This window comes from Porites lutea, chromosome 2, assembly GCF_958299795.1.
Source record: "Porites lutea chromosome 2, jaPorLute2.1, whole genome shotgun sequence".
NCBI classification, from domain to species: Eukaryota; Metazoa; Cnidaria; class Anthozoa; order Scleractinia; family Poritidae; genus Porites; species Porites lutea.
In genome coordinates, this window is record NC_133202.1 from 39,488,038 (window position 1) to 39,502,610 (window position 14,573).

The following is a 14,573-nucleotide window of genomic DNA, read 5'->3' on the forward strand; positions in this document are numbered from 1 at the left end:
GAAACAGAGGCCGACCTAGTGTTATGGGCGGAGAACACTTTGGTATCCACCCCACGAAGGTGGAGGGTTTCCTTAGTCCACCTGGAAATTGTGTCCCTGGGGACAGGTTTATGTGGCCTAACATAACTAACAAATAATTTCGTTTCATCTTTACGCAAAACTTTTGTGCTATTAAAATACGCCTTAAGGCAAGTGAAAGGACAAATGGAAACATCCGGCTCATATCTAGCTATTTCGATTCTTGTATTAGGTTGGCTGATTTACGGCTATCGGTTGACCCCATTGGGACCCTCTTACTTCTCATGTTGATAATCAAGCGTACCTTAGTCCCATGTGTACAGTTTCAGACACACCGGGTTATCAATAAAGTGGCAATAGAAACAGGTTTCTTTGTATCCCCGCATTAAAAGAGTGTGACGGGGGAGGGGAGGTGGGCGCTTGTTCGAGGGGGTGCTTGTCTGATATTTTGTCCTAGGGTTGGGCGCTTATTAGAGGGTCTCAATGGGGTGGTGGCTTTTACGGTTATCGGCTAAAATTTTGGCTCTTCTACGGCTATCGGTTAATTTTTTTCAGTTACGGTTAACGAAAAAGTTAAAAATTAACTTCTTTTGTTTCAAAAAGTTAAATATTAATTAACCTGTATTTTTTGTATCTTTAAATCAAAATAAAGGTCTTCGGATCATCTCGGGATGAAATAAGCTATTCTTTTGAACAATTTTAACATTTGATAGATCATACTTTTTATAAAGTATTGCACTTCTGATATTATTTTACACATAGAAATGTCAATAGTCAATTTAAAAATAATCTTTGTGAAAAAGCAAAAGCAGACACGCGAACGCCCAACTCAATGCCGGGGCGCGACATTCATTATAACAGAAATGGCCGTTTTCACACTAGAGAAGAATTATTCGTGTGAGACGGGTTATCCGTTTGATCATGATTCGCGTCAGATAGGTGATACGTCTTAATTTGGCAATGGAATAGTTTTAATTTTGAATAAACAATCCGCCTGACTTTTGAAGACAGGATTATCCGTTCCAGATAGCCTGTGTACAGCCGCCCCCTCCCCTCAGAAAAAAATCGTAGAAGGGGTGTCTGTGGGGAGGGAGCGACTGTACACAGGCTAGTCTCAGACGGATGATCCATTTCTAGGTCTAGTGTGAAAACGGCCAATAACAAAATTCCCGTGTCCAGTGTTTCTAATGGTAGCGAAGGACTGTACGGAACGACTGTCTTGCCGTTGCCTTGTCCGTAGGCCGCATTATTCCGCGCGGCTGATGCCTTTCGGGTCATGTGGTCCGAGCGAGTTCGCCACTGAAATGCCTTGACCGAGATTGCGTGGGAAGACGCCGAACAGGGACTAGGCATAGCGATGTCTACCGTAGCGTCCGAGAAAAACAGGGAAATGTTGTTTATCGGCAACGTGTTTTACAAACAGTGACATTTCTGCGTGTTGTTTCACTACTGTTTTGAGGGCACGGCCTCCTGAAAATTGCAAATATTAATCCCCAGCAAGAAGCCACACTTTCGCGGTGGAAAAAATTAGTTCCCCAAGAAAGCGCCGGAAATGGAGCCTAGGTCTTGGTTAACACCTAAAAGGCGTTTCACCTAACGTGCGTACGGAGTCACACTAGCCGGGAAATAAAAAACGCAACCATAAGTGAGTTTAGTACCTTCCTTAAAAGTAGCAAATCTAGGGAACACTTTCTTTTACGGTGAACTCTTTTTTACGCTATTACGGCTATTACGGCTAACCGTTAAATTTTTTTAATTTTTACGGCTATCGGCTAAATTTTTGGCCGTTTTACGCCTATCGGTTAACCCCATTGAGACCCTCTTATTAGAGAGAGGGTGCTTAATGGAGCGTGGGCACTGATTTGAGGAAATACGGTGACTGCAGTTTATAATATGCTGAGCCTTTCCTCAAAGATCCAGCTACGACTGAATAAAACTATACTCTAAAAAACCTAAAGTAAGATAATTGCAATGAAGGATTAAAATTCTTGGTAATGGTAATTGGACTGAGTGAAGCACAATTTAAGGAGCAATTTGGCGAAATTTGAAATTTGAAATTACGAGCCTGATTTTCTGAATTGCATGTACGACACGAAGTCCTTTTACCAATTAATTGAGTCAATGAAAAAGTACGAGAATCTTAAGACCGGAATATTCATTTAAGTACAAAGTTCTCAACACATCAACTTACAGATTCTAAAGCAAAAACATTGCTGAGGTGTAAAAACGACTCGGACCAATCGTCTGAAATTCAGGCTACTTGGCTTAAAACGTTGAAGAATATGGTCAGCTCCCACAACTGCATGAACTATTTTAAATCTGACATGGTTTTCCGGTTCGTTCCATATTAGATCATAAATTTCTCATGCAAGCCAAACAAGGACTCCCTCTAAGAAATATGACTATCTTTCTCGTTTCATTTACAGTGACTACAAATCACTAACGGTATTAAATTTAAAGAAACACGAGCTGTGCCCAAAATTCCCCGACTGGACTACATGCTTCGTGGACTCGATTTCTAAAGGTTACAACTCAAAAGGATTCAGCTTGCGGAGGATAAATTCAGATTCAGTACATTTTCCCTAGGAATATCTCCAGGAAACAAGTACGTTATCATAACTTCCCTGAAACACTTAGTCCACTTACGATCCTTATTATTTCCTCAAGACCAATCAGTAAATACGTAGTAAAAAGGGACATTTCTCGTGATCACATTTAGAGTGATAGAGGAAATAAACGCTAATGATTCGTTGACTTTAAATCTTTGTAGTAATATTATTAAAATGCCATTTAGCTGAGTAATTGGGAACTGGTAACATCATATACAAAGCTTTCTGCTAAAAGCTCTCGAGCGACCGCCCTCGCTTTTAATACAAGAGCCCATCTCGTAAACAACCAGCCCTAGTTAAGACCACTTAAAATTCCCGAGGTGTCGCTTAAGAGAGTGTTGACTTTATAAACAAACTAAAATCCTAATGAAAATTTAAAAGAATGCAGTTAGTACATAATTCATGTAGAAGACACAGGTGGCCCCTGATATGCGCCACATTGCATGCGATTGCAAAAGAGTTAGCTTTCTTTCATAGAAAACTAAAACAGCAGTGTTTCTTAACACTACGTTTGGAATTAGGTATTGGTAGAAGCGAGCTGCTTGCTTTGTGACCGCTGGCTTATAGTTCTTCTTCTAGTAGCAGTAGTAGTAGTATATAGCTTAGCTTGTTACTTGTCTTCATTAAAATGGCTTTTCAGCCAACTTTACAAGTGTAAACCAATAAAAACATAATAACCAATCCACTTTAAAATACTATGAACCTCACGAAAAATAAAAGAAGGCTTCTACGAACAGCTTTTTCACTTCAGAAAGGCTCGCTCCGCTCGCCAAGAGGTAGAGGTCGACTTGTAGCAAGTCTAAGCCTCAGACTGCATGAGGTTCTTTAGATAGCCTCGCATTCATTCTCAAGACCTACTCGTCCCAGGACCGTCAGGAAATGCGAATATTGTCTATAGTAATTTCTTCCCGTCTATTGCATGAAGTAAAACATTGACTACTCATCGATGACGGCGCTTTTACAAAGGGTTTCAGTCAGCGAAAAAACTGGTATCCACTGAGCCGAGAGATTTTAACTGAAAACTTAAAACAAGACGTTTGAAGGATATGTCTGTTATCTTAACTGCATGAGAAATAGGTAATCTTTAACGCGTTATAAAGCTAGCGTTGAAGCATCTTCGTTTTAGCCATTTTTGTAATCATAAATCATTGTAAGCGATGGTTTTTCTTCCTCCGCAATTTTTTATGTCAAAAGTATTTGTAAATCATATTTCCTACTAGCAAATAAAACCGGTTTAAGTTTAAAATGATATTAAAAATTCAGTTGGCAAGCCACGATCAAGCCGTAAACATTTTCTACAATCTACTGGCAAGCAGTCACCATTTTCACAGAAAAAAGGTGAAATAATCATAGTTGAACTTCACCTTGTTTATTTCTATCTTTCTATGACTCTGCGCTACCTACAGCCGGGATCTTTCTTACGTGCTAGTTCATTATTGATAACAAAGGGTATAAAACAAAAGATAATGGCCTGAGACCGGCTACCGGCACGCACATTAGGCGGGTTGGGGTGCTAACTACGTCTGTTTCGTTTTAGTTAGCATGTAGCTTTTGTAGATAACGTATTAAAGAGGAGAATGAGATTTTTTGGAGGCTTATACCTGTAGTAAAGCTGTTGGCATTTTTTCTTGAAAATAGCCCATTTTCATGCACTTCTCCGCACTTCATGTTTTCGCGGGGAAATAATCGGAAGCTGAATATTTCACTTAAAGATGTCAAAGATGGCAACTGACTTGTATCACCATGAGAGTTGCCTGATAAAACTGGCACTTGAAAAGTTGAACAGAAGACAACAGTTGCTCGACCGTGAAGCTAACTCAAAACTAATTTGCTAACGGAAGAATTTGTGACATCGCGCTCCAGTCCAAAGACCCACTTATCTCAAGAAAAACAAAATGGATTGTATCTGCGCCAAAAGAATTATGACTGACCAACAGGACAATTCTCAGCAGTTTATGTAAAAGTTTAGGCTCAATTCCTTCCTTCGAATTCGCATCTGTAGATCACTTTTTTGCGAGAAAACAATGGCTGGGCCCGGCGTTACAAAACATAGGAGGGAATCATCACACTAGCTGACGGACAAAACAACCACAAGGACTACAAGTATTTATTCAGATAAACGCATTTCGGAAAAAAAACCTTGAAAAACTAGAAATTTGATTAATATTGAGTCATTTAGCCGAAATAAGAACCTTAACGCTCAAAAAATTGGCTAAAGAAAACGAATTCTGTCAGAACTTCAGACTGCAGGTAGTAGTTAATCATTATGCATGTAACAGACCAGCTTCTTGGCCTCTTAATGTGCGAGACAAGCAACCAAAATTAAGTTTACATAGTCAGAGTTTAAAACTCTCCACAGTATAATCTACCCGCTAGAAAGAAAAAAAAAGAAAATCTCTGAGGGATGAAAACGCCAAAGTCACGTTTCACTAGCTTGTGATTGTGTTTGGCCTGTCAACACCGAATTTCCTGCTGTTTGATGAAGTACAATAGCAGTGTCATTTCGTCGTTGTGATTGGCTCTCCCCACCGTCGGCGCGCGAAGTCTGATCTCCCCTGGGAACTGTTCTAATTATAAATCTACTCGGGAAAGGGTTGACTCCAAGGGCTTGTGTGGGAGATGGAGGCTCCATTTGATGGGCTCCTGCTTATCCTCAGAGTTAGCATATGGATTTGTTTGTTTGTTGTATAAAGAAGTACCCTGCTGATTTTCAAAAGAAATGAACGCCTGCCAGTGACTCTTCTGGTTTTTCTTTGCTGCAAAACTTGCGTAACAAAGGAATAGGACGACTTTAAATTTGCCGCGAGGGGCCTATTAGGTCTATTATGTATTCTAACCGACACAAACAACAGAACACGCATGGTTAACTGAGTTTGAAACTCTCCAAGTAATAAAACATGCAACTCCGTCGTTATCTTACGGTGTCTTAGTTTTTTCGCTAAACAGCATTGGCCATCAAATCGTTTATATATAAGTTCACTCATATTGTACTACATTCATTTATACAGCTCATCTTGGCTACAACAATTTTGGTTAGGACCGATCAAGTCAAAAAGCGTGGTCGCAACTCACTAATCGCGTAATAAATCTTATCCTACGATTATATAAAAGTGCCTGAAAGTACGATTAATATTTGTAAAAGGACTGGGTGAAGTCCAATTCGGTCTGTAATCATACAAGTGATTAACAAAATCAGACGATCGCGAAGTAGTAGTCCGATTCGTTATAATTACTAGTTTGATTACAGACTGAATTGGACGAGACGAAGTTGTGCTACCCGATTCCACATAACCACTACAATTTCCGAGAAACAAATGTATTCTTTTTGTTAGTTTTTTGGTTAAAGAGCTTTCAATACCAAATGTCCAAAATTAGGGAAATATGACTGGGAGATGTTACAAGAACTTGAAATTCGTCCACTTTGGAAAATCCCCAGTTTGGTAGATTCCAAGTACTAGAATCCGGACCCGGACGATTCTTTGTCACTGGAACTTGGATTCTTGTAGATTTCAGTCGTTAGTGGGAGCCAAATTCCTTGAGCTGTATTCCGGATTCCGCAAGAAAAATTTTCCGGATTCCGGAAGTCGGGGCGAGAGAGTCCCAAAAGACCAGCGTGTGTTTTATTCAAATTCGCCTTAACCAGTTGTACCGGAGATTTAGCTACTGTCCGTATTACATCGGGGTGCCGTAAAAGCGAGGTCCCCGAAAGGTGGAAGTTGATTGTATTTGCACTGATTAAAAGCGAGGCTTAGGTTTGCTTCTAGGGAAAGTTGTCAGAAAATAACCAGCGAAATTCCACTTTGCCTTGAAATTTAGTACTTTAAAAGCTTTACCTGTCCCGTAAATTGATGAACCTATGAGTGATAGGACATATTCGGGGGTAGAATAATTATAGCGTATTCTCAGTAGCGTTTTCTTCCACACTGTAGAAGTGTTGTTTACCAGAAACATCTTTTTAGATCGATCAGTCCTTATTTTTGACACTTTAAGATATTTATTCTGGAAAATCAATCGTATAAATTATATATCTGCAGCTTTCACGCATCAATAGCAAAATTCCATTCATGTTTGATGACCTGCTTCGCCATTATCACATGGTGTCTTAAATTAAATCTACATTAACAGTAAATATTTTGAATGTATAATGATGAACAAATCGAGATGAAATTATCGTCCTACAATGTGATTGGACAAAATTTATTTGATTAGCTGAGGTCTTGAATTTGCTGGGCATAAGCAAATTCATAACTAGGCAAACTTGTTCCATTTTGCCTGAGTGCTGGCTCTCTAGTCCTAGCTTCAGTCTCGACGCAGTTTTAATCTCTGGCCTCACTTAATATGGAACCTTTCTATGTGAAAGTTTTGCCGTTCGTGCTAATTATTTTCCTGATGAAATCCTGTGTCAGTTCGGCTGAAAGCTCGCTTATGAGAATGGAGAATGGTAAGAAAATTGTTATGCTCGAGCCTAGAAAAGTGTTTGTCTTGTATTTGCAAAAAGGGAAAATTTAGAAATTGTAGTGAAGTATGAAAAAAATACATTTTTTCAGTTGTGATGGTACGCTACTAACCATAAAGTCCATTTCTTTTGTACCGTATTTAAGAGCCGAGTTACTTATTAGTGGCAACTAAATTTTGTATCTGATATAAAAAAGGGCTTACATAAATAGATGATACTGGACACGTTTGTACGTTGTGAAAATAGCTGACAATCTCTTTTTCTTCTGCCCTTGTTATTATTTTGTAGATGTTTCACTTTTCTCTCACAAGCTATACAGTTTAAATTGTATTTCGCGCTTAATTAATCTTCTTGGAAGTTTTCTTGTTTTTTTTTTTTAATATATTGCTTGCAAAAGTTTTTATGATCCTCTTTCCACTTTGGATTGAAGTACAATAAATTGGCTGATTTTTGAGGGAATTCGGTGAAAACAATGCTTAAATGAAATAAACGGCCACTCTTGTGGCCAAATTTATCCCAAACTGGAATTGTCATTATTGGGTATCCCAGCAAACAGAGCTCACCCAAAGCAAGACTCCACCAACAGCCATAACAGACTCAATAATACTATCTAAAGGAACATGGAGCATAAATAATCTTTATGGTTTCTGACCAATAAATTTTAAGTTGAAGAAAATATTTTGTAGATTGGGCTAAAAATTTAACTCTATTGTCAACAGACCTATCTATTTGTCAACGTCTAAAGCTCTATAAACTGTTACGTTTAAAGGCTTAAAATTACGGTGGATCATAATTGTGATCAAATCGTGTACTACGTGCCGACCGAAAAGTTGATGTCAATCAGACCTGTCTACAGTCAGTGTTCTCGCCAATAAGAACTTGCATCAGGATCTGATGCACAGCGGGTGCCGTGGAATGGCGGTCCCAAATGTTTGTCTTCATGCCTTTTCGCTTTTCCCTCTCCCCAGTTCCCCGCTCGACCAAAGGCCTGTTCACAGGCTAAGTGATATATACCCATTATGGCTCTTGATTTCATACATCAACTAAGCCTGAATTTCAGACATCCCTTCGGAGTCGATAGTCCCTTAGGTTAACATCAACTGTAATTGAAACGAAATCCCAAACGAGTGACTAAAACTGAATATTAATTTTTTCTCTCTTTTTTTTTTTTCCCATTCCATTTAACCTCTAGGAAAGAGTGGCCCTTTACTAGTTGGAGGTAAGAACGACAGTACAGGAGGCAACATCCAACATGTCTCAGGGAGTCGAAGAGTTTTAGGGACCGGTCATTATTTATCGCCTGGGGGGGGTCGGAGGATTTTGGGCTAAACACGATGAAATTTAGCCGATCCCCCCTTTAAATGTTATTTTATTGAAGTGATCCCCCCTCATAACTATATATAACTTTCGTGATCCCCCCCCCCCCCCCAAGTCTTTGTACCCATATTCACCTTTCGACGTGTATATTTAGTGTTTTAAACGTTCATATACAGATAGTATTTCTAACTATGATGTACTTACAGCATAATAAAGCCGTTATCGCGCAGTCTTTTTTTTAAAAGTGTCTCTTGATCCGTGTCTTTTTCTAGTCTGGATCCAGACATCTGAATTCAGTTGACATACAAGCAATCTTGCTTAAAACTGCAAAGTGCTTGAAACTGCAATCAGTGCTTGAAACTGCAAAGTTACTTTTTTTAGACTGCCAAATAGCAGTCCGCCAAGTCCCTATCAGCAGGTCATATTTAGCGACAATTTTCAGAGGACCACACTCTATTAAGTCATTTGCAGGCGATGAGTTGGCCTATTTAGAAGAAGCACATAGGCGAATCACTACACTGCACGAGGAACTTCAGTCCGCATCCAACAAGTTGACAACAGCGCATATTAACCTGTCAAAGAAGTTTCCTTTGTGCGCGAGAAAATCAACAATGTCATGATCAAGAAGAAAGAAGGAAAATAAGAGGAAGGTCCGAAAAACCAAGGACAAGCGACTCAAGCAGAGGGCACGTCATCTCTTAGGAAACTTGACCTCAATCGAGGTCGCGGGGCAAATTTTTGGTTCAATCGAAGAGAATGATAGAGTTACTCCTGTAGATAGCATCAATGCTGACTTTGCTAAGAAACTAACAAGGCGTTTGCATCTAGACCCTTTGCTATGGCTACTAGAAAAGGGTATTTTTAGCACGACCCTAGCAAAAAATCTAGAGCAAGTAGCGGCCATTTTAATGGCACAAAGTCCAGGGTCAACCTGCCGAAGGGGACTAAATGTTGCTGTTGAATCGGATGACGAGGCTCAAGAGGCAAATGAAGTTGTTGAATGGGATGATGAGGCTCAAGATGAGGCAGATGAAGCAGTTGAATCGAATTTAGTATAGAGCTGACACAGGACGGCCATTCCTGGAGAGGCGATAAATGGTTTATGTTTAAACAAACACGCTTTTTTACAATGTTTCAGTTATCAGAAGTTTATATAGTTCACAATTTAGAATTCACCTGTCATGTTTAAAGATGAATATTAGCTAAGTCATGAGCACGTTATAAAAGGAAAAATATAAAAGCGTTAAAACAAAGCTTTCTCGATATAAATTGAAATGCACACATTCGCCAGTGTGACAGACTTCCGTTTTTTAAATAAAGTTGTGTTAGAACAAATTGAGATTGCAAATGCTATCATCTCCCAGCAAAATGGGCACATTTATGTTGTATGCTTTCAAACTGGCATTGTTCAAGCAGATTTGAGTGGTCCCCCCTCTGAATCCTTCCAAAATTTTCAGTGATCCCCCCCTTTTGGGCTCTCAGTTACGACTGATCCCCCCCTCTGTTCTCTTAAAAATCAAGTGATCCCCCCCAAAATCCTCCGACCCCCCCCAGGTGATAAATAATGACCGGTCCCTTACCGAATGATCCGTATGGTTTCCTTAATCCTGATCGGCCTTGCTACACCCAATTCTTCGTAGGCGGACAACCATGCCACCAGAGGGTTTAAGAACAAACCAAAACGGCAACGTAAGATACATCTGTCAACCGGCGACACTAAATCAGCAGCCTCAGAACACTTACTATGCCACAATGTTTGATGAACATTTGGGAATTGCAGTGTTTTCAGCCTACACCCTAACACAGCAAACATTAAATTTTGTACAAAGGGATGCATACGATTGGTGTCCAACCCCAGGTAAGCTATTCAGTGAAAAGTAAAATACCTTTCTGCTAACATGATGTAGGGAAAAAAAAGAAAAAAAATATCATGAGCCGTATTTCACGACTATTTAATTTGGCGATTTGTAAGGATTTGTTGGGATTTTAAGAGGATTTTTAGGAATTTTATTTTTCACGAGTATTAAGTGAGAACTAAGGTAGAACTTGAACCACTTAACTACCAGGGAACCCGTGCTGGCAAATTTGAGTGGTTAGGAGCGTTATCTTTCTGGATTGTTGTTATTGCTGGTTGCCGGTTCTTCGATCGCTATGCTGCAAATATTGTGCGGTCGATCCCTAGTGGTGTAAATATGCTCAATTTTAAACAAGGGCAATCTTCAATCTTCAAATGCAATCTTTGTTTTTTTCACACCATATAAGGCATTTACACAAGGGTACGTAAGGAGGAGAACAAAGTAGCTGATAAATAATCATTAAGCTAAAAGACATTAAGTTCATTTGTGTACAGTGTCCAAAGTAGTAATAGCTTTCTTGTTGGACACCGTCATGGTCAGATAATTGGTAGCAGCAAGAGAGGAAATAAAAGCTCAAATGATATCAGTGATAGAACATATAAGCAAAGCTAAGATCAGATTTGATTGATTAGAAGATAGCACTTCCATTCTTTCTTAAACTCATGATATGGCAGAGACTTGAGGCCAAGTAGTCAGTACAGTTTCCCAGATTTTTGAAGCAGAGAATTTAAAGGACATCTTTAGTTACCTAGTACTTGATTCCTGTAGCATTTTTGCTGGACACGTGAAGAACGGCTGAGCCGATCACAGGGCGCAGCGGAATTATTTGTGATAGCAAGCGAAGCGAGAATTTTACTGCAATCTGACATTTGTAGATTGCAGACTGCAGACTGCAGACTGCAGGCCGGCAAGACTGTAAATTGAATGAAACCAAAAATATCGTAATAAAGGTGGCGTCGCCATCAACATTACCTTGTTCCCAGCTTATAAAAAAAATGAGAAGTAAGGCCAAGAAGCGAAGTTTATATGTTGCACGCAAATTTATACATCGACCTCATTGCCAAAGGAGCTGTTGGCTGTTCTACTCGTATTGAAAGAGCAGAATAATGTCTGCCGATGTCACAAACTCGCTTATAAATCCATTGCAACAGTCTAGCAATTTAGCCTGCTGCACAGATGCAACTAAACTCTGGTTAAGTGTGTCTGCGAAACAGCGCCAAAATCCATATTCTACCGGGGCCCATCCTGTGTACCAGATTTGAGTACAAGCAAGAGCCATAATGGCTCTTGGTACGAGCAATGATTGGCCGGTTAAAAGAGCCATTGTCGATTTGCCTTGTTCCGAGGCTACTTTCTCCTGGTATGCAGTCTGCAGTCTGCAAATGTCATACACCGGAACACGACCTATCAAACGGTCATGCGATCGTGTTACAAACCTGGTAAAATATTATCTAATGCTCAGTGGGAACGAAAGTCGCCCGAAGGGAACACATTCGGAAAGCAAAGCTTTCCGAGCTAGGCACGGAAGTGCCGAGAAGAAAAAGAGACTCTTTCGTCCCCAGTCATTACTTTCAGCGGTTTTCCTGAGCATTAGATCTTTGCTAGGTTGATAAGAAGATCGAATGACGGTTTGCTTGATTCTACAGTGCAAAAACAAAGGTGATGCGTGGTATTAACCGTAAAATTTAACTATAATCAACACAATCTCGACCCAGAGCTTCTCTGCGCATGTAGAGGAGATAGATCAAGAGAGCTTACGTGCGCATTCCCAAACCCGTAAGCACTGGGGTCGAGAATGCAATCAACAATCAAGGCTACAAATAACTCCTCTGCACCCTGTGAGCCGCAGAATTAATTGACCGTTTAGAATTAAAACGGCTCATAAAAATAGGGCCTCTGAATTGGGCTTGCCTTTGTTACGTCGCAGCTGAAACATTTTTGACTGAGAAAATACGGAGAAAAGAAAAAAAAATGAGTGATTTATTATTCTTGTGATTTTACATCATATGACGTCAGTAAGGAGTTTTAATCGATAGCAACACGATGACAGAAGAGAAAGTGTCACTCACACTGAGCGGATGCATGCGCGTTCGGGATTATTCCAACTCTCTCAAGTGTTGGTTTAATTGTTATAGACTATGTTTAAGTTCAGAATGACAAAGAAAAATTCTCCGCCGTGTGGCTACGTCCTCCATACTCACTACAACGTCGCATCACTGCCATTTCACCTTGTAGTCGTGCAATGGTGACAGAGAAACGCACTAAAAGTGTCGTTGCCCTTTTCATGACTAAAAACTCTAATCAACAACCATAGTATCTTTCAAGTAAACTTTGATCTATTTACTATCTATCCTTTAGGTCTCCTGACTAACACATTTTCATAGTGGCATAGTGCCTAGTTGTGAGTGGAATGTGTAGGTAGATAAACTTTGAACTATTCTTGATAGCAAATTAATTTTAATTCTTTTCTAAAATACAAAGGAATCCAGAGACAAGGTAGCAAGCTGCTATACCAGGGTCAAGGATATGACAGAGGTCATTTGGTCCCAGGACATACATTTTCTAGTACCATCAATCGATTTATTTCCACCTACACATATACAAACGCCGTGCCACAATTTCCATATTTTAACAGAGGTAGGTGGAGCAGGATTGAGGGGAGTATACGAGGTTATGCGCTGCGGTGTACCGGCACTTTGTATCTTTTAACCGGCACTGCATTTACTCAGGTTTGGAAAATCGACGGTGGGCTTCAACCAGTTTTTCAACCAATTGACCGACTACACGTAGATGGGAATGATCCTCCCGATATAGTGTAGTTATTCCCAATTTAATGTGGACTGCTGGCTGTTGTGTGCATCTAAATGGTAACGTCCGGAATTTTGCCGTGATTGGAAACAATATCCCGAACGCTCGCTTTCTAGATGGTGATCAGCTGGCGAATGGACTGCTAATAACCGTACCTACACTGGAAAGTATACTGAGATATGACATCGTCAATTCAGCTGTCAATTTAGACATTGATGTGCCGAACCAGAACGTTAGGCTGTTTCCAGGAAATGTCGCTTGTGGGAATGGACATAATCATGTCATCCTTCCCGGGATGGCCGGAAAATGACTCTGGAACGGGCGTGCCGAATTTGCTTCTTTATCGCTGTTTGATGTTCAACTATATTAGGTTTGGGTTCGGTGCGAATATGGCTGTTTTCATTGTTGCTCCTTGTTGCCTGTCCAACGAAATTGCATTTTGTCAACACTGCCTTTTTAAACGAACGCTTCGCCGCATTTTACTTCAGTGCTTCATTGAATAAAAGTTAAACTCAGTAGTAAAACGCCGGGTGATTTCAATGAGAACAACAATAAAAATGAAAAAACACTAAACAAAACAAAAGACATGTATTTAGCTTTAAAAAACTGAGTGGGGGGATATATAACAGGAGACCACAGAAAGACACCCTAAAAGCAGTGATAGATGAAGAACATCTTCTTTACCCTTTCTGATACATAAAGAGAGAGTGCGAAAATAACCCAATCCAGGGCAGGATGACCAGATCAGATAACTATCTTATTTTTCGATTATTCTCAGTCACGTGAAGCATTGAGTGACGAATTTGCCCGCGCTTCTGGGTCCTGTGCGACTGGCAACAAGAGCGATGTGCTTGAATACTGGTCGTGACTGGTCATCACGCAATCCGGGATCAACAAAAGAAGCGTGCGTTCAACTGTTGCCTGCCCAGCCATATTCGCACCGTACCCGAACCCAATGTAGTTAAACATCATACAGCGAAGAAAAGAAGCAAATTCGGCACGCCAGTAGCCAAAAAATATAGGGAAAACACATCAAATGTGTAGGTCTTAAAGCCTTAAATATGACTTGTAATTTCGCGGTCTGCGTTTTCGAGGTCTGTGTTTTCGAGGTCTGCATTTTCGAGGTCTGCGTTTTCGAGGTCCGCGTTTTCAAGATCTGCTGTCTGCGGTCTGGGTTTTCGAGGTCTGTGTTTTCTAGCCACCCCACGAAATTGTGTAATAGTCGTTGAAACTCTTTTTGTTGAACTGTTACTCAAAGCGTTTGATTTTTGTCGATGTTCTCTTAAACCCTTACATCGTTACTTCTTGAAGCCGTTAGCCCACCGGTTAGGAACGTTCAAAAATAATAAAAATTAATTAAAATGACGAATTTTTTTAATGACAGTTATTGTCATTAGGAAAATTAAGGTGTTATTAACGTGTATTTCGTTCTAGTTTACAAGAAACTAATTGGAGACGCCTATCAAGGAGAACTAAGAATACAAGCCAATAAGAAGAAAACCCCTTCCA

At 40.0% G+C, this 14,573-nt stretch overlaps 1 pseudogene; it reads left to right on the forward strand.

Annotated features, from left to right (window-relative positions):
• The first annotated feature begins 6,828 nt into the window (after nt 1-6,828).
• LOC140926188 (nuclease-like) lies at nt 6,829-13,374 on the forward strand (annotated as a pseudogene).
• Nucleotides 13,375-14,573: the final 1,199 nt, after the last annotated feature.